At 43.3% G+C, this 15,280-nt stretch overlaps 1 protein-coding gene across 1 annotated transcript in view; it reads right to left on the bottom strand.

The window, feature by feature from the left end:
• The window catches only part of CTNNAL1 (catenin alpha like 1), a 974,420-nt gene that overhangs the window by 418,662 nt on the left and 540,478 nt on the right, over nucleotides 1-15,280 (bottom strand). The window lies entirely within an intron of this gene.

Genomic DNA, 15,280 nt, shown 5'->3' with positions numbered 1-15,280 from the left:
ACATATTTGGGAGACTAAGTATCTCCAGGGTCCCCCATCACATTGAGCAGGTGAGCCCCATCATTTGGTGTTACTCGGCTGTCTAAATTGCTGATATCGTACACTTTGTGGAAAGCTTAATGTTTGAAATACACTCAAAATTTGTTGCGAAAGGATAGTTCCAGAAAGATGGGTGGGTCAACAAACAATAAGACAAGGAGCTTATTTTTCACAGCCGGTGTGTTTGTAGAGCAGGGTTCTCAAAGTTGGTCACGGAGAGCTGGATCCATGCCAACTTTTTGAGATAACTATATTTGTCTACACTTATCCTAATGAGGGTATACTAAATAATTTGGCATGGATCAGGTCCTCCAGGACTGACCCTGGACAACCCTGTTGTAGAGGGTAATCTCTAGTTCACTAACAGTGAGCATTGTGATTTTGAAGCCAGCATCAGTAGGAGTAGACTATTAAGTATATAAAAAAAGCACCTACAATCTGATGACCACCTTAACAGTTTTTTAATATAGTATCAGTCTGATCAAATTGAGCACTGCCTATGTCAATTCCAGCATCTGTATCCTAAAGGGACTACTGAAAGTCCAGTGGCTTCTTGGTCAAAGGCATCAAGGTACTAGGCTATCCTCCCACTAATTCCCATTGGGCCTAACTCCCATCTATGGAAACGCTGTATGTATAGAGATACCGCACATGTCCTATCCACCAACAGGTTGCTTTGCTTGCCAAGGTTCCCAGACATGCAGTATACTGTCCTGGACCCAAAATCCTCAGCTCAGTGCGCCCACTGCCTAGTGAACTGACCACCTACATACTTGAGCCAACACTTTTTTTTTTGAAAATGCGTTTATTAATTTTTTGGAAACATGTTAGCGGATACCATTTACATAGATGCATTTTCCTAATAAAGAAGTTGCCACCATACAAATACACATATAAGCACAATACAATGCAAAAGTATTATTTTCACCCAAGGGAGGGGGCACCGCCTTGCCAAATGTCTCGGTGAGTATCTTTCATAGTTCGAGCGATCTATGGCCATATCCATCAACAATGCATATAGACATTTACTTTACCACTCCAACTCTCCGTACAATATATGTTCACTTATTTCCCACACCATATTTAGGGTGCAGACACAGACCCAGGCACAGAATACAGTTACCAGCCGTGTGGGACTTCTAATTGATCCCACAGGCTGCAGATTAAGGGCAATCTCACTAGCCCTCCCGAGTGCAGTAGGCCATGCATTGTAGTTCTTGAAGGAACAAACAAAAACAAGCATTAGGAATGTATTAGGGCTCGGGCTGTTTAAGTTTGAGAAAATGGCATTGTGAATGGCAATGTCTTTGAGGCATGTTTTTTTGAGTGTACTGTCAGCTGTTGATCATTGTGGATTTTGAAAGAGTGGCTGGTCTACTGTTAGCTGTTGGTGTGTGTTTGTGTTTAGTGAAAGTTGCACTGACATTGTTTGTTGTGTGCGTGGGTGTTTAGCGGCACTGATGTATGGTTGTGTTTGTTTTTGGTGAAAGCGTACATTGATGGTTGTTGGTGTTTGTGCATGGTGAAAGCATTCATTGACGGCTGGGGGTGTGTTGTTGTGTGTGTTGTTTTCTGTGTAGTGGTGAGTGTGTGGTGGTGAATCTGTGGGGGTGAGCCTGGGGAGTGAGTGTGGTGGTGAGTGTGTTGTGGGGATTGGTGACGAGAGTGTGGTGTTGAGAGAGTAAGGTGTGTGGTTTGTGTGTGTGTTATGTGTGTGTGGTGTATGTGTGTGTGGTGTGTGTATGGTGTGTGTGTGTGGTATGTGTGTGTGGTATGTGTGTGTGGTGTATGTGTGTGGGGTCTTTTCTGCACACTCACACACTGTCCCTACACATTCACACACTGGTCACCCGCACACTCCCAATGTCACCCTGCATAGTCACACACTGTTTATCCTGCACACTCATTCTGCACACTCACACAATGTGCACCCTGCACCCTTACACACTGTCTCTGCAGTCACTCTGCACTCACTGTCACTCTACATTCACTCTGCACTCACTGTCACTCTACACTCACTCTGCACTCACTGTCACTCTCGCACTCACTCTGCACTCACTGTCACTCTCGCGCTCACTCTGCACTCTGCACTCACGGTCACTCTCGCACTCACTCTGCACTCTGCACTCACGGTCACTCTCGCACTCACTCTGCACTCACTGTCACTCTCGCACTCACTCTGCACTAACTGTCACTCTCGCACTCACTCTGCACTCACTGTCATTCTCGCACTCACTCTGCACTCACTGTCACTCTGCACTCACTGTCACTCTCGCACTCACTGTCACTCTCGCACTCACTCTGCACTCACTGTCACTCTGCACTCACTGTCATTCTGCACTCACTGTCATTCTGCACTCACTGTCATTCTGCACTCACTGTCATTCTGCACTCACTGACACTCTGCACTCACTGACACTCTGCACTCACTGACACTCTGCACTCACTGTCACTCTGCACTCACTGTCACTCTGCACTCGCTGTCACTCTGCACTCGCTGTCACTCTGCACTCACTGTCACTTGCTGTCACTCTGCACTCACTGTCACTTGCTGTCACTCTGCACTCACTGTCACTTGCTGTCACTCTGCACTCACTGTCACTTGCTGTCACTCTGCGCTCACTGTCACTTGCTGTCACTCTGCGCTCACTGTCACTTGCTGTCACTCTGCACTCACTGTCACGCTGCACTCACTGTCACTCTCCACTCACTGTCACTCTGCACTCACTGTCACTCGCTGTCGCTGTCACTCTGCACTCACTGTCACTCTGCACTCACTATCACTCTGCACTCACTGTCACTCTGCACTCACTGTCACTCTGCACTCACTGTCACTCTGCACTCACTGTCACTCTGCACTCAGTCTGCACTCACTGTCACTCTGCACTCAGTCTGCGCTCACTTTCACTCTGCACTCAGTCTGCACCCACTGTCACTCTGAACTCACTGTCACTCTCGCACTCACTCTGCACTCACTGTCACTCTCGCACTCACTCTGCACTCACTGTCACTCTGCACTCACTCTCACTCTGCACTCACTCTCACTTGCTGTCACTGCACTCACTGTCACTTGCTGTCACTCTGCACTCACTGTCACTTGCTGTCACTCTGCACTCACTGTCACTTGCTGTCACTCTGCACTCATTGTCACTCTGCACTCACTGTCACTTGCTGTCACTCTGCACTCATTGTCACTCTGCACTCACTGTCACTCGCTGTCACTCTGCACTCACTGTCACTCTTTACTCATTGCCACTCTGCACTCACTGTCACTCTCGCACTCACTCTGCACTCACTGTCACTCTGCACTCACTGTCACTCTGCACTCACTGTCACTTGCTGTCACTCTGCACTCACTGTCACTTGCTGTCACTCTGCACTCACTGTCACTCTGCACTCACTGTCACTCTCGCACTCACTCTGCACTCACTGTCACTCTGCACTCACTGTCACTCTGCACTCACTGTCACTCTGCACTCACTGTCACTCTGCACTCACTGTCACTCTGCACTCACTGTCACTCCCAGTCCTGTCGCAGTTCTATGTGTCTCGCTGCTGGTGATGGCACTTTCTGTATGTATTTCTTTGTTTTTCACAGTCTGTCGTGCCTTTTTTTGGTGACACTTTTGGTCTCAAGTTAAACCTAGCGTGTTTACAAGCGTGTGTCTGGTGGCGATACTACTCTCTCAGTTAGTTTGTGTTTCTCACGCTCCGTTGTGCCCGTTGGCGAAGACCCTCTCTGTGTCCCAGTGCACGTTTCATATGTCACAGTCATTGCTGTTTGGTTGTGATGACTCTTTGATATTATGGTTTATTTTCTATGCCCTACTATGTTTGGCGATGGTGCAATGCCTGCCTCTCAGTCTTAGCTTTTTGTGTGCAGTACGGCTCTTGTGGTGTTCATGCTTCGAGGAGCACCGGTTGTCTTTGTTTGACCGACTGGCAGGGAAAGGTCCCTGGTAAATTGCCTTTGTTTGAATGCCCTTGTTTTCTTAAGACTTTAACTACTTCTGTGCCAACGTGAATTACCTGGCCAAGGAAGCGAATTGGCACCTACAATGTAGCCTTGGCACCTTGGGATTTCTGGCGCACGATGCGGGACTTGCGCGGGTGCAGAATGGACAGTGACAGGATATACACGGCTTCTTGCTCCGGGGTGTGGGGTGCAGGGGGTGGGAGGGGCATTAAGCATGAGTTAATAACTCGCTTTCAGCGCCTAGGTGTTTACAATTGCTTATTATTCAAGCAGTCGCCACTCACTTCAGCAGAACTTCTGCACGCCCGCCTGCACCACGAGGCTCAGTCGTATCCGCATTGGGCAGGTATATCTGGATGCTGAGTACCGATGAACCCACCCTGCAATTTACTGAACGATTATCATTGGATGGAACAATGATTATATTTAGCAAATGAGGTCAGAGCGCAGAAAGGAGGCACGTGTGCAAATGGGGGACAAGTGTGCAAATGAAAGACGATACAAATGAGGGGCCGCGCGTCCAACTGAGAGGGATGTTTGCAAACCAGAAGTCATTGCGCAAGTGAAACGCATGTTTACAAATGAAGGTCGTTTGTGCAAACGAAGTACAGACGAGAGACATAGGTCTGATGCGAAACGTGTACCTAAATGAGGGAGTGATGTAGTTCAAAAGTGGCTCCCATTTGGAGGGTCTCATTTGATTTCATGTACAGCAAAAAATGGCCACTTTCCGGGTCCGAGCCCCCTAAACTATCACAAGTACCCTGGTTACAAAATGGACACGTTGAGAGCTACAGTGAGGGGCACGAATATGCCAGCTAACTATGCATGTGCAGGCGCAATAGATACAAGGACGTAGCTTCAGGGGGTGTTAGGGGTAATACGCTACCCTAATAAATGTCTTCTGTAGTAAATAGTTGGGTAGAAAGTGCTTTAGGTCGGGTATAGCGAAGTGTTTGCCATATTTCACTTCGGATTTTTACATGCAAATGAAAACCCAAACACAAACCCTAGTCTCTGTTTTAAAGAAGTGACAAGATGGTTATCTTACACAATATTGAGTTATAAGCAACCCTCACAATCCCCACTCCACTCCCTTCCTTCTGCTTCTTAAGTCCCCCCATCCCTTCTTTACGTATATTTTACATAGTGTGATTGCTAAGAAATCTGAAGTCCCCCCCAAACACACACACACAGTCATACTGACAAAGCTACGCACTTGTGCACACGTGGGCATATGTGCCTGAGCACGAGAGGGCACCTTTGCAAAAAAGGGAGGATTCTGTACAATTCACCAACGTGTGCAAACAAGTGAAGTTAGCTAACTAGTGCACGTGTAAGTATGTGCTCATGCGTGCCGAGGAGTGACGTGTGAAATAAAAGAAATGTTTCAAAATTATGGGGATGTGAAACAAAAAGCGATGTACGTCAATGTGACAATGCGCTTGATTCAGAACGACGTGCACAATGGGCATATCTCGTAAGAAAATACACATTTTGCGGAGCATACTAACATTTTTAAGGGCTTTGAGCTTCCCTGGACAACGCCTCATAGCGGTTGCCGTTCCTCCTCACCACTCTCCCTGCAAATTTCACTGCGATGCAGACGAACGCGCGCCCGACAAACGCACTGCTGAATGGTGAACGCGCTCAGACCATCTGGATTGCATTACAGAGGCGCCCTGACAGCTCCTAATTGAAATTAATGGACTGCCGTGCGCATAACCGCACAGAAAATGCAGGAACTGGGAAACGAGAATTACACACCGCGAACACCAATTACCATGCAGCTGCCAAAAATAACTCCCAACAATCTCGCGCACTGAAGAATTTTTGCTACACGATTCAGAGCCCCAGAACAATACGGCTCGAAGCTCCGCCCCAGTGCTACGCAGTGGTGACGTAGGCCGAGCCCTAAAAAAAGAGAAAGCATACTCCGATCAAGAGGATTCGTTTTGCTCGCTAACATGAAAGGAAACTGAACCAAAACATCTAAAAAAACAACTTCTGCCAGGAGTCTATGTGTTTCGACTGTGAAAAGGAGATAAGTGTCGACAATGTAGGGGGGGGGGGCAAGGGGGGTCAGACCTGTTCGTAGAACAAACTTAGTGGGGCAGAGCATTTGGGGCAGCCTCCATGCGCCCATCTACTCTTCTGTCCCAGACCCATTGTCCTGAGGGCCCTGGTCCGGTAGATGACGTGCCTCCCTACTTAAGGCAACACTTGTTAAATATTAAAACTCCCTTGAAGTCTTCCCCCAGCTCTGGGAGTGAAAGGGCTCCCTTAGAGGGGCCATAAACAGTGGAAATACCTTTCGGTATGATGGAACTCCACCCTCTCTATAGAGACTGAATGATTCATCTACCCTTTTTGCAGCTGTATGCCCAACTTTTCCTTGTTTATAATAATTGTGGATTCTCCACTGTTTACTGAATCTCCACACCGGTGTCTACAAATTCTTTCAGAGTTTGTTGTAGAAAGAACTTGACTAACAGTGCCAGGAACTCGTTACCATTTCTTGGGGTGTGCATTTCATCGATTTTTCTAACTATAATGGATCTTAGTGTAGCGGTTTGCAAAGAATACTTTTTGAATTTAGAGTTATTGTTTTGAACTCAATGTTGTCCAGTGCTGTGCAGAAGCAGAGCCAGAATTATTTACAAGCATATTAGAGATGAGCTGTTTACCGATAGAGGTTTCATTTCATTAATCTAGTCATGTTTACTCACAATATATTCTAGGGCGGGAGTTACAATTAATACTGTATGTTTCAAATTTTCAGTTTTAAAAGACAGCCGGAAGATGTCAAATGAGGTTAGGAGTGTGTTAGGTTTTTACAGACTCTTCTAGTATCATATGAGATGTGTTTAGGTCTCGGCCTAGCATACACTGCGCAGCAGTGTTCGCGCAGCCAGAGTCCTTTTGGCAGGATTTTCAAAATGGACCTAGAAATTCCACACGCTCGTTCGTGTTCATTTCCTATGGTCCATTTTGATTGGGCTTTGCGTGCATGTTGTTTTTTAACAGAACACGCAATAGGCCATGGACGGTTGCGTAGCTCTGCCCATGGCCTATTGGTGTCTATTACACTCACCAAAGCCCATATGTTTTCAATTATCGAGCCCAGAAACAGGCGCAATAATTGAAAACATATGCCTCAGAGTGGCGCGCGCGAGCACCACTCGCGGCGTGTTGTTTTGTTTTTTTACAATATTTCGCGATTGCTTTCAGTGCTACTTACGTGCTTCATGTTGCCTTTAGTGCTCATGCCATTATCGGTCATGCTGTTGTGTTCATAATCATAAATAGATGGATGCTACTCACATCTGTGCTTGGTCACCATGTTATCATGCTGTCAAGGATTCTAAAACTCCCAAAGTGAAATGCTGCCAGCCACTGTGGTAAATGATGGTGGCGTTGATCTGTTTTGCTCCCTACCCATCTACTTACTTCCTCGTTTATTGCATGAGCTCAAGATTCACGTGTGTTGATACCTCACGGTCTACTAAAATGAAACAACCAAGAATATATTCAGACTCCTAGTCACGTAATGTTATGCATACTATACAATACTCATGCTCACCCGCTGCTCTTACTTTGGTGATCCCGCTCTTACAATCACCGGTAATCGTCTCTATGAGTAGTCCTCTAAGATGCCAGCAACAACCTGTAAACATAACGCCCAATGTATGCTGAACCTGGTCATCACAAAAGATACAAGCCGATGTAAACTGCCTATTTAAATTGCACATACCTTACCTTCTCTTGCTGCACAAATACCGCCATCAACGTGCTTGTCCTCACCAGCCTGATCCCAGTTAAATGCCGAAACCTGAACAGTAGATAATCGAAAACAACATCGGACTGCTGCCTGACGTACTGGAATGCACCCGCAACTATCCCCATTTTGAAATGTGTTATTCTTTATTTTGTTAAACTAATATAAGACATGACATCTAGTGCCATTATTAAATTGTGACCAAAACCAGACACTAACACCATAGTAACCAGTCGTATAGTGAGACTTTAAGAGTAACTAGGCTCATGTTAGTTGTATGACCAATGACTACTGAACTACAGCAATGTCAAACATTTCCCGAAAACTTGCGAGCCCTCCTAAAGGGGTTCTGTGTTAGAATGTATCTCCATCTCTATACTATAGTGCAGTCAAATCGTTTAAACAAGAATCCACACAAATACCTAAACTTCGACGCCTAAGAATCAGTGAAACAATGCCCAAATTATATGTCCTATATAGCTCTACTCCATAATGACTGAAATAACTGAATATGTTATCCATCGCTGTGCTGTGATACAGTTCAACCGATTCAAACAAGAAAACCCATCAATGCCAGAGCATCCTTGCCTGAACATCAGTAAGACAATCACCAGATTATACATCCTATACAGCCCACCACCATACTGTCTAAAATTAGTGAAGTTAAGTTGTCATTAGTAGAAACAATGAAATGCACTTCCAGTGGTTTTGTTTTTCAAAACGCTCCCATTTAATGTTTGATGCGTCTCTCTCTGTTTACCAAGTAGCGTCTCTCTCTCTCTGTTTACCAAGTAGCGACTCGCTCTGTTTACCAAGTAGCGTCTCTCTTTCTCTGTTTACCAAGTACAAGTAATGTCTCTCTCTGTTTACCAAGTAACGTCTCTTTCTCGGTTTACCAAGTTGCGTTTCTCTCTCTGGTTACCAAGTTGCGTTTCTCTCTCTGTTTACCAAGTAGCGTCTCTCTCTGTTTCCCAAGTGGCGTCTCTTTCTCTGTTTATCAAGTAGCGTCTCTCTCTCTGTTTACCAAGTAACGTCTCTCTCTCTCTCTGTTTACCAAGTAGCAACTCTCTCTCTGTTTACCAAGCAGCGTCTCTCTTTCTTGGTTTACCAAGTTGTGTCTCTCGCTCTGTTTACCAAGTAGCGTTGTCTCTCTCTCTGTTTACCAAGTAGCGTCTCTCTCCGTTTACCAAGTAGCGTCTCTCTCTCTCTGTTTACCAAGAAGCGTCTCTCTCTCTCTGTTTACCAAGAAGCGTCTCTCTCTCTCTGTTTACCAAGAAGCGTCTCTCTCTCTCTCTGTTTACCAAGTAGCGTCTCTCACTGTTTACCAAGTAGCGTCTCTCTCAGTTTACCAAGTAGCATCTCTTTATCTGTTTACCAAGTAGAGTCTATGTCTCTTTTTACCAAGTAGAGTCTCTGTCTCTTTTTACCAAGCAGCGTCTCTCTCTCTGTTTACCAAGTAGCGTCTCTCTTTCTGTTTACCAAGTAGTGTCTCTTTTTCTGTTTACCAAGTTGTTTCTCTCTCTCTGTTTACCAAGTAGCATTGACTCTCTCTGTTTACCAAGTAGCATTGTCTCTCTCTGTTTACCAAGTAGCGTCTCTCTGTTTACCAAGTAGCATTGTCTCTCTCTCTGTTTACCAAGTAGCCTCTCTCTCTCTCTGTTTACCAAGTAGCCTCTCTCGCTCTCTCTGTTTACCAAGTAGCCTCTCTATCTCTGTTGACCAAGCAGCGTCTCTCTCTCTCTCTCTCTCTCTGTTTACAAGTAGAATTTCTCTTTGTTTACCAAGTAGCGTCTCTCTCTCTGTTTTACCAAGTAGCGTTGTCTCCCTCTTTTCACCAAGTAGCATATCTCTCTGTTTACCAAGTAGCGTCTCTCTGTCTGTTTACCAAGTAGCAACGTCTCTCTCTCTATTTACCAAGTAGCTTTGTCTCTCTCTCTGTTTACCAAGTAGCGTCTCTCTGTTTACCAAGTAGCATCTCTTTCTCTGTTTACCAAGTAGCGTCTCTCTCTGTTTACCAAGTAGCGTCTCTCTCTCTCTGTTTACCAATTAGCGTCTCTCTCTCTGTTTACCAAGTAGCGTTGTCTCTCTCTGTTTACCAAGTAGTCTCTTTGTTTACCAAGTAGCATCTCTTTCTCTGTTTCCCAAGTAGCGTCTCTCTCTGTTTACCAAGTAGCGTCTCTCTCTCTATTTTTCAAGTAGCGTATCTTTCTATTTACCAAGTAGCGTCTCTTTCTCTGTTTACCAAGTAGCGTCTCTCTCTCTCTCTCTCTCTCTGTTTACCAAGTAGCGTTTCTCTCTACTTACCAAGTAGCATCTCTCTTTCTCTGTTTACCAAGTAGTTTCTCTCTCTGTTTACCAAGTAGCGTCTCTTTCTCTGTTTACCAAGTTGTGTGTCTCTCTCTGTTTACCAAGTAGCGTTGTCTCTCTCTCTGTTTACCAAGTAGTGTCTCTCTCTGTTTACCAAGTAGCGTCTCTTTCTCTGTTTACCAAGTAGCATCTCTCTCTCTCTGTTTACCAAGTAGCGTCTCTCTATTTACCAAGTAGCGTCTCTCTCTGTTTACCAAGTAGCATCTCCCTTTCTCTGTTTACCAAGTTGCGTCTCTCTCTCTCTCTCTCCGTTTACCAAGTAGCGTTGTCTCTCTCTTCCTGTTTACCAAGTAGCGTCTCTCTCTGTTTACCAAGTAGCATCTTTTTCTTTGTTTACCAAGTAGCGTCTCTCTCTCTCTGTTTACCAAGTAGTGTTTCTCTCTGCTTACCAAGTAGCATCTCTCTTTCTCTGTTTACCAAGTGGTTTCTCTTTCTGTTTACCAAGTAGCGTCTCTTTCTCTGTTTACCAAGTTGTGTCTCTTGCTCTGTTTACCAAGTAGCGTTGTCTCTCTCTCTGTTTACCAAGTAGCGTCTCTCTCTGTTTACCAAGTAGCGTCTCCCTCTGTTTACCAAGTAGCGTTCTTTCTCTGTTTACCAAGTAGCATCTCTCTCTCTCTCTGTTTACCAAGTAGCGTCTCTCTGTTTACCAAGTAGCGTCTCTCTGTTTACCAAGTAGCATCTCTCTTTCTCTGTTTACCAAGTTGGGTCTCTCTCTCTCTCTCGGTTTACCAAGTAGCGTTGTCTCTCTCTTCCTATTTACCAAGTAGCGTCTCTCTCTGTTTACCAAGTAGCGTCTCTTTCTTTGTTTACCAAGTAGCGTCTCTTTCTTTGTTTACCAAGTATCGTCTCTCTCTCTGTTAACCAAGTAGTGTCTCTCTCTCTGTTTACCAAGTAGCCTCTCTTTCTCCGTTTACCAAGTAGCGTCTCTCTCTCTCTGTTTACCAAGTAGCGTTGTCTCTCTCTCTGTTTACCAAGTAGCGTCTCTCTCTGTTTACCAAGTAGCGTCTCTTTCTCTGTTTACCAAGTAGCGTCTCTCTCACTCTGTTTACCACGTAGCGTCTCTCTGTGTTTACCAAGTAGCGTCTCTCTCTGTTTACCAAGTAGCGTCTCTCTTTCCCTGTTTACCAAGTAGTGTCTCTCACTGTTTACCAAGTAGGGTCTCTTTCTATGTTTACCAAGTTGCGTTTCTCTCTCTGTTTACCACGTAGCGTTGTCTCTCTCTCTGTTTACCAAGTAGCGTCTCTCTCTGTTTACTAAGTAGTGTCTCTTTTCTCTGTTTACCAAGTAGCGTCTCTCTCTGTTTACCAAGTAGCGTCTCTCTCGGTTTACCAAGTAGCGTCTCTCTCTCGCTCTCTGTTTACCAAGTAGCTTCTCTCTCTCGCTCTCTGTTTACCAAGTAGCGTCTCTCTCTCTCTCTCTCTCTGTGTTTACCAAGTAGCGTCTCTCTCTCTATTTACCAAGTAGTGTATCTTTCTATTTACCAAGTAGCGTCTCTTTCTCTGTTTACCAAGTAGCATCTCTCTCTGTTTACCAAGTAGCGTCTCTCTCTGCTTACCAAGTAGCATCTCTCTTTCTCTGTTTACCAAGTAGTTTCTCTCTCTGTTTACCAAGTAGCGTCTCTTTCTCGGTTTACCAAGTTGTGTCTCTCGCTCTGTTTACCAAGTAGCGTTGTCTCTCTCTCTGTTTACCAAGTAGCGTCTCTCTCTGTTTACCAAGTAGCGTCTCTTTCTCTGTTTACCAAGTAGCATCTCTCTCTCTCTGTTTACCAAGTAGCGTCTCTCTGTTTGCCAAGTAGCGTCTCTCTGTTTACCAAGTAGCATCTCTCTTTCTCTGTTTACCAAGTTGGGTCTCTCTCTCTCTCTCGGTTTACCAAGTAGCGTTGTCTCTCTGTTCCTATTTACCCAGTAGCGTCTCTCTCTGTTTACCAAGTAGCGTCTCTTTCTTTGTTTACCAAGTAGCGTCTCTTTCTTTGTTTACCAAGTAGCGTCTCTCTCTCTCTGTTTACCAAGTAGCCTCTCTTTCTCTGTTTACCAAATAGCATCTCTCTCTCTCTGTTTACCAAGTAGCGTCTCTCTGTTTGCCAAGTAGCGTCTCTCTGTTTACCAAGTAGCATCTCTCTTTCTCTGTTTACCAAGTTGGGTCTCTCTCTCTCTCTCGGTTTACCAAGTAACGTTGTCTCTCTCTCTGTTTACCAAGTAGCGTCTCTCTCTATTTACCAAGTAGCGTCTCTTTCTCTGTTTACCAAGTAGCGTCTCTTTCTCTGTTTACCAAGTAGCGTCTCTCTCTCTCTCTCTCTCTCTGTTTACCAAGTAGAGTCTCTGTCACTCTGTTTACCACGTAGCATCTCTCTGTGTTTACCAAGTAGCGTCTCTTTCTCTGTTTACCAAGTAGCGTCTCTCTCTCTCTCTCTCTCTCTGTTTACCAAGTAGCGTCTCTCTCTGTTTACCAAGTATCGTCTCTCTTTCTCTGTTTACCAAGTAGTGTCTCTCTCTGTTTACCAAGTAGCGTCTCTTTCTCTGTTTACCAAGTTGCGTTTCTCTCTCTATTTACCACGTAGCGTTGTCTCTCTCTCTGTTTACCAAGTAGCGTCTCTCTCTGTTTACTAAGTAGTGTCTCTTTTCTCTGTTTACCAAGTAGCGTCTCTCTCTGTTTACCAAGTAGCATCTCTCTCTCTGTTTACCAAGCAGCGTCTCTCTCTCTCTGTTTACCAAGTAGAGTCTCTCTCTCTCTGTTTGCCAAGTAGCGTCTCTCTCTCTCTGTTTACCAAGTAGCGCCTCTCTCTGTATAGACCAAGTAGCATCTCTCTCTGTATTTACCAGGTAATGTCTCTCTGTGTTTACCAAGCAGGGTCTCTCTCTGTATTTACTAAGTAGTGTATTTATGTACTGTATTTACAGAGTAGTGTCTCTCTGCATTTACAAAGTTGCGTCTCTCTCTATAGTTACCAATCAGCGTCTCTCTCTGTATTTATGGAGTAGCGCTTCTCTGTGTTTACCAAGCAGCATCTCTCTCTGTATTTACCAAGTAGTGTCTCTCTCTGTGTTTACCAAGTAGTGCCTCTCTCTCTTTGTGTTTACCAAGTAGTGGCTCTCTCTGTGTTTTTGCCAGGTAGAATGTCTCTCTCTGTGTTTGCCAAGCAGAATGTCTCTCTCTGTATTTACCAAGTAGAGTCCCTCTCTCTGTTTACCGAGAGGTGTCTGCTCTCTGTGTTTGCCAAGTAGTGTCTCTGGGTTTGCCAGGTAGCGTCTCTGGGTTTGCCAAGTAGCGTCTCTCTCTCAGGTGACAATTGAGGGCTTGCGATATCACTGTTTATTCTCCTGTAGCCTCTTCAAGACTCAAATTACTAAATTAAAATAGCTTAAAGGTCTTATCCAATGCTATATTAGGTGACAAGCCACGGGACCCAGGTGCAGATGGTATAGAGACAAAATATCGACTCCAAAATATCGACTGGACATAATATCGAGTTTTAAATATAGACTGGACAAAATATCGACTGGACATAATATCGACTACAAAAATATCGTTTTTCAGGTAAGTGAAGTAATATCGACTGTATAAAATATAGATAGCAAAAATATCGATTTTTTAATAATATATAATATTTTATAGTGTATTTTTATGTAATAATATGTGTGAATAGTGTGTATTAATGTTATTAAATATTTTATTACATGAATTTTGTTTTGATAATAATTGCGTAATGTAATTCTGTAGCGGGTTGTGGGTTTATAGGGGAATAGGGTGGGAAGTAATTTAATAATAATTAATTAATTAATATATGTTTGTTAATATTTTTAATTAATAATTAATTGATAATTAATTAATATTAATTAGTTAATTAATTAATATAATTTTGAATATATTTTGTATTAGTAAATAATTGTTAATTAATTAATTGTAATTAGTTAATTACATTAATTAGAGTACATTTTATATATATATAATTTTGTGTTATTTTTAAGTAATTAATTTTGATAAAATAATATTAATTATTAAAATAATTACACCTAATGTTCTAATATATTTACTTTATTGTTATTGTTAATTAATAATTAATTGGTAATTAAATAATATTGATAAATTTTGGGTAAAGGAGCATTTTTAGGGTTCAGGGTCAGTTTTCAGTTCATGGGTAAAGGGGTATTTTTAGGGTTCAGGGTCAGTTTTCAGTTCATGGGTAAAGGGGTATTTTTAGGGTTCAGGGTCAGTTTTCAGGTCATGGGTAAAGGGGTATTTTTAGGGTTTAGGGTCAGTTTTCAGTTCATGGGTAAAGGGGTATTTTTAGGGTTCAGGGTCAGTTTTCAGGTCATGGGTAAAGGGGTGTTTTTAGGGTTCAGGGTCAGTTTTCAGGTCATGGGTAAAGGGGTATTTTTAGGGTTCAGGGTCAGTTTTCAGGTCATGGGTAAAGGGGTATTTTTAGGGTTCAGGGTCAGTTTTCAGTTCATGGGTAAAGGGGTATTTTTAGGGTTCAGGGTCAGTTTTCAGGTCATGGGTAAAGGGGTATTTTTAGGGTTCAGGGTCAGTTTTGGGTTTTTGGGTAAAGGGGTATTTTTAGGGTTCAGGGTCAGTTTTGGGTTTTTGGGTAAAGGGGTATTTTTAGGGTTCAGGGTCAACAAATAAGATTTTTTTAAATTATTTTTATTATTTTCATTTATTATTTTATTATTATAATTTAATTTAAGTCGTTTTAAGTATATTTTAGTAATTAAAATTTAATATTAATTTAATTTAACACTGTTTTTAATAAAGTCGATATTTTTTACATCTATATTTTTGTTAACGATATTTTGTACTCGATATTTTTGTACTTACCTGTTTGTAGATACAAACTCGATATTTTGACTGTCGATATTTTGTCCACGATATTTTGGCAAGTCGATATTTTGGCAGTCGATATTATTTCAGTGATCCGGTGCAGATATGTCCATGTTATTCCAGAAACAGGGAAATGCTGCGGAACAACAGAAACCTCCACTTGGGACTCATCAATAACAAATACATTGGCAGGGGAACCTAAGCAAACCACCAAAGCCTCATGGTACTCACTATGACTCCCTGCTCTTGAAGCCAGTCCCTGATATTTGTGTTCTGAGTCTGCAGCAGCCTAGACAGGTGTG

The sequence above is a fragment of the Lissotriton vulgaris genome, chromosome 4_1 (assembly GCF_964263255.1).
Source record: "Lissotriton vulgaris chromosome 4_1, aLisVul1.2, whole genome shotgun sequence".
NCBI classification, from domain to species: domain Eukaryota; kingdom Metazoa; phylum Chordata; class Amphibia; order Caudata; family Salamandridae; genus Lissotriton; species Lissotriton vulgaris.
This window is presented reverse-complemented; position numbering and strand designations above follow the sequence as displayed.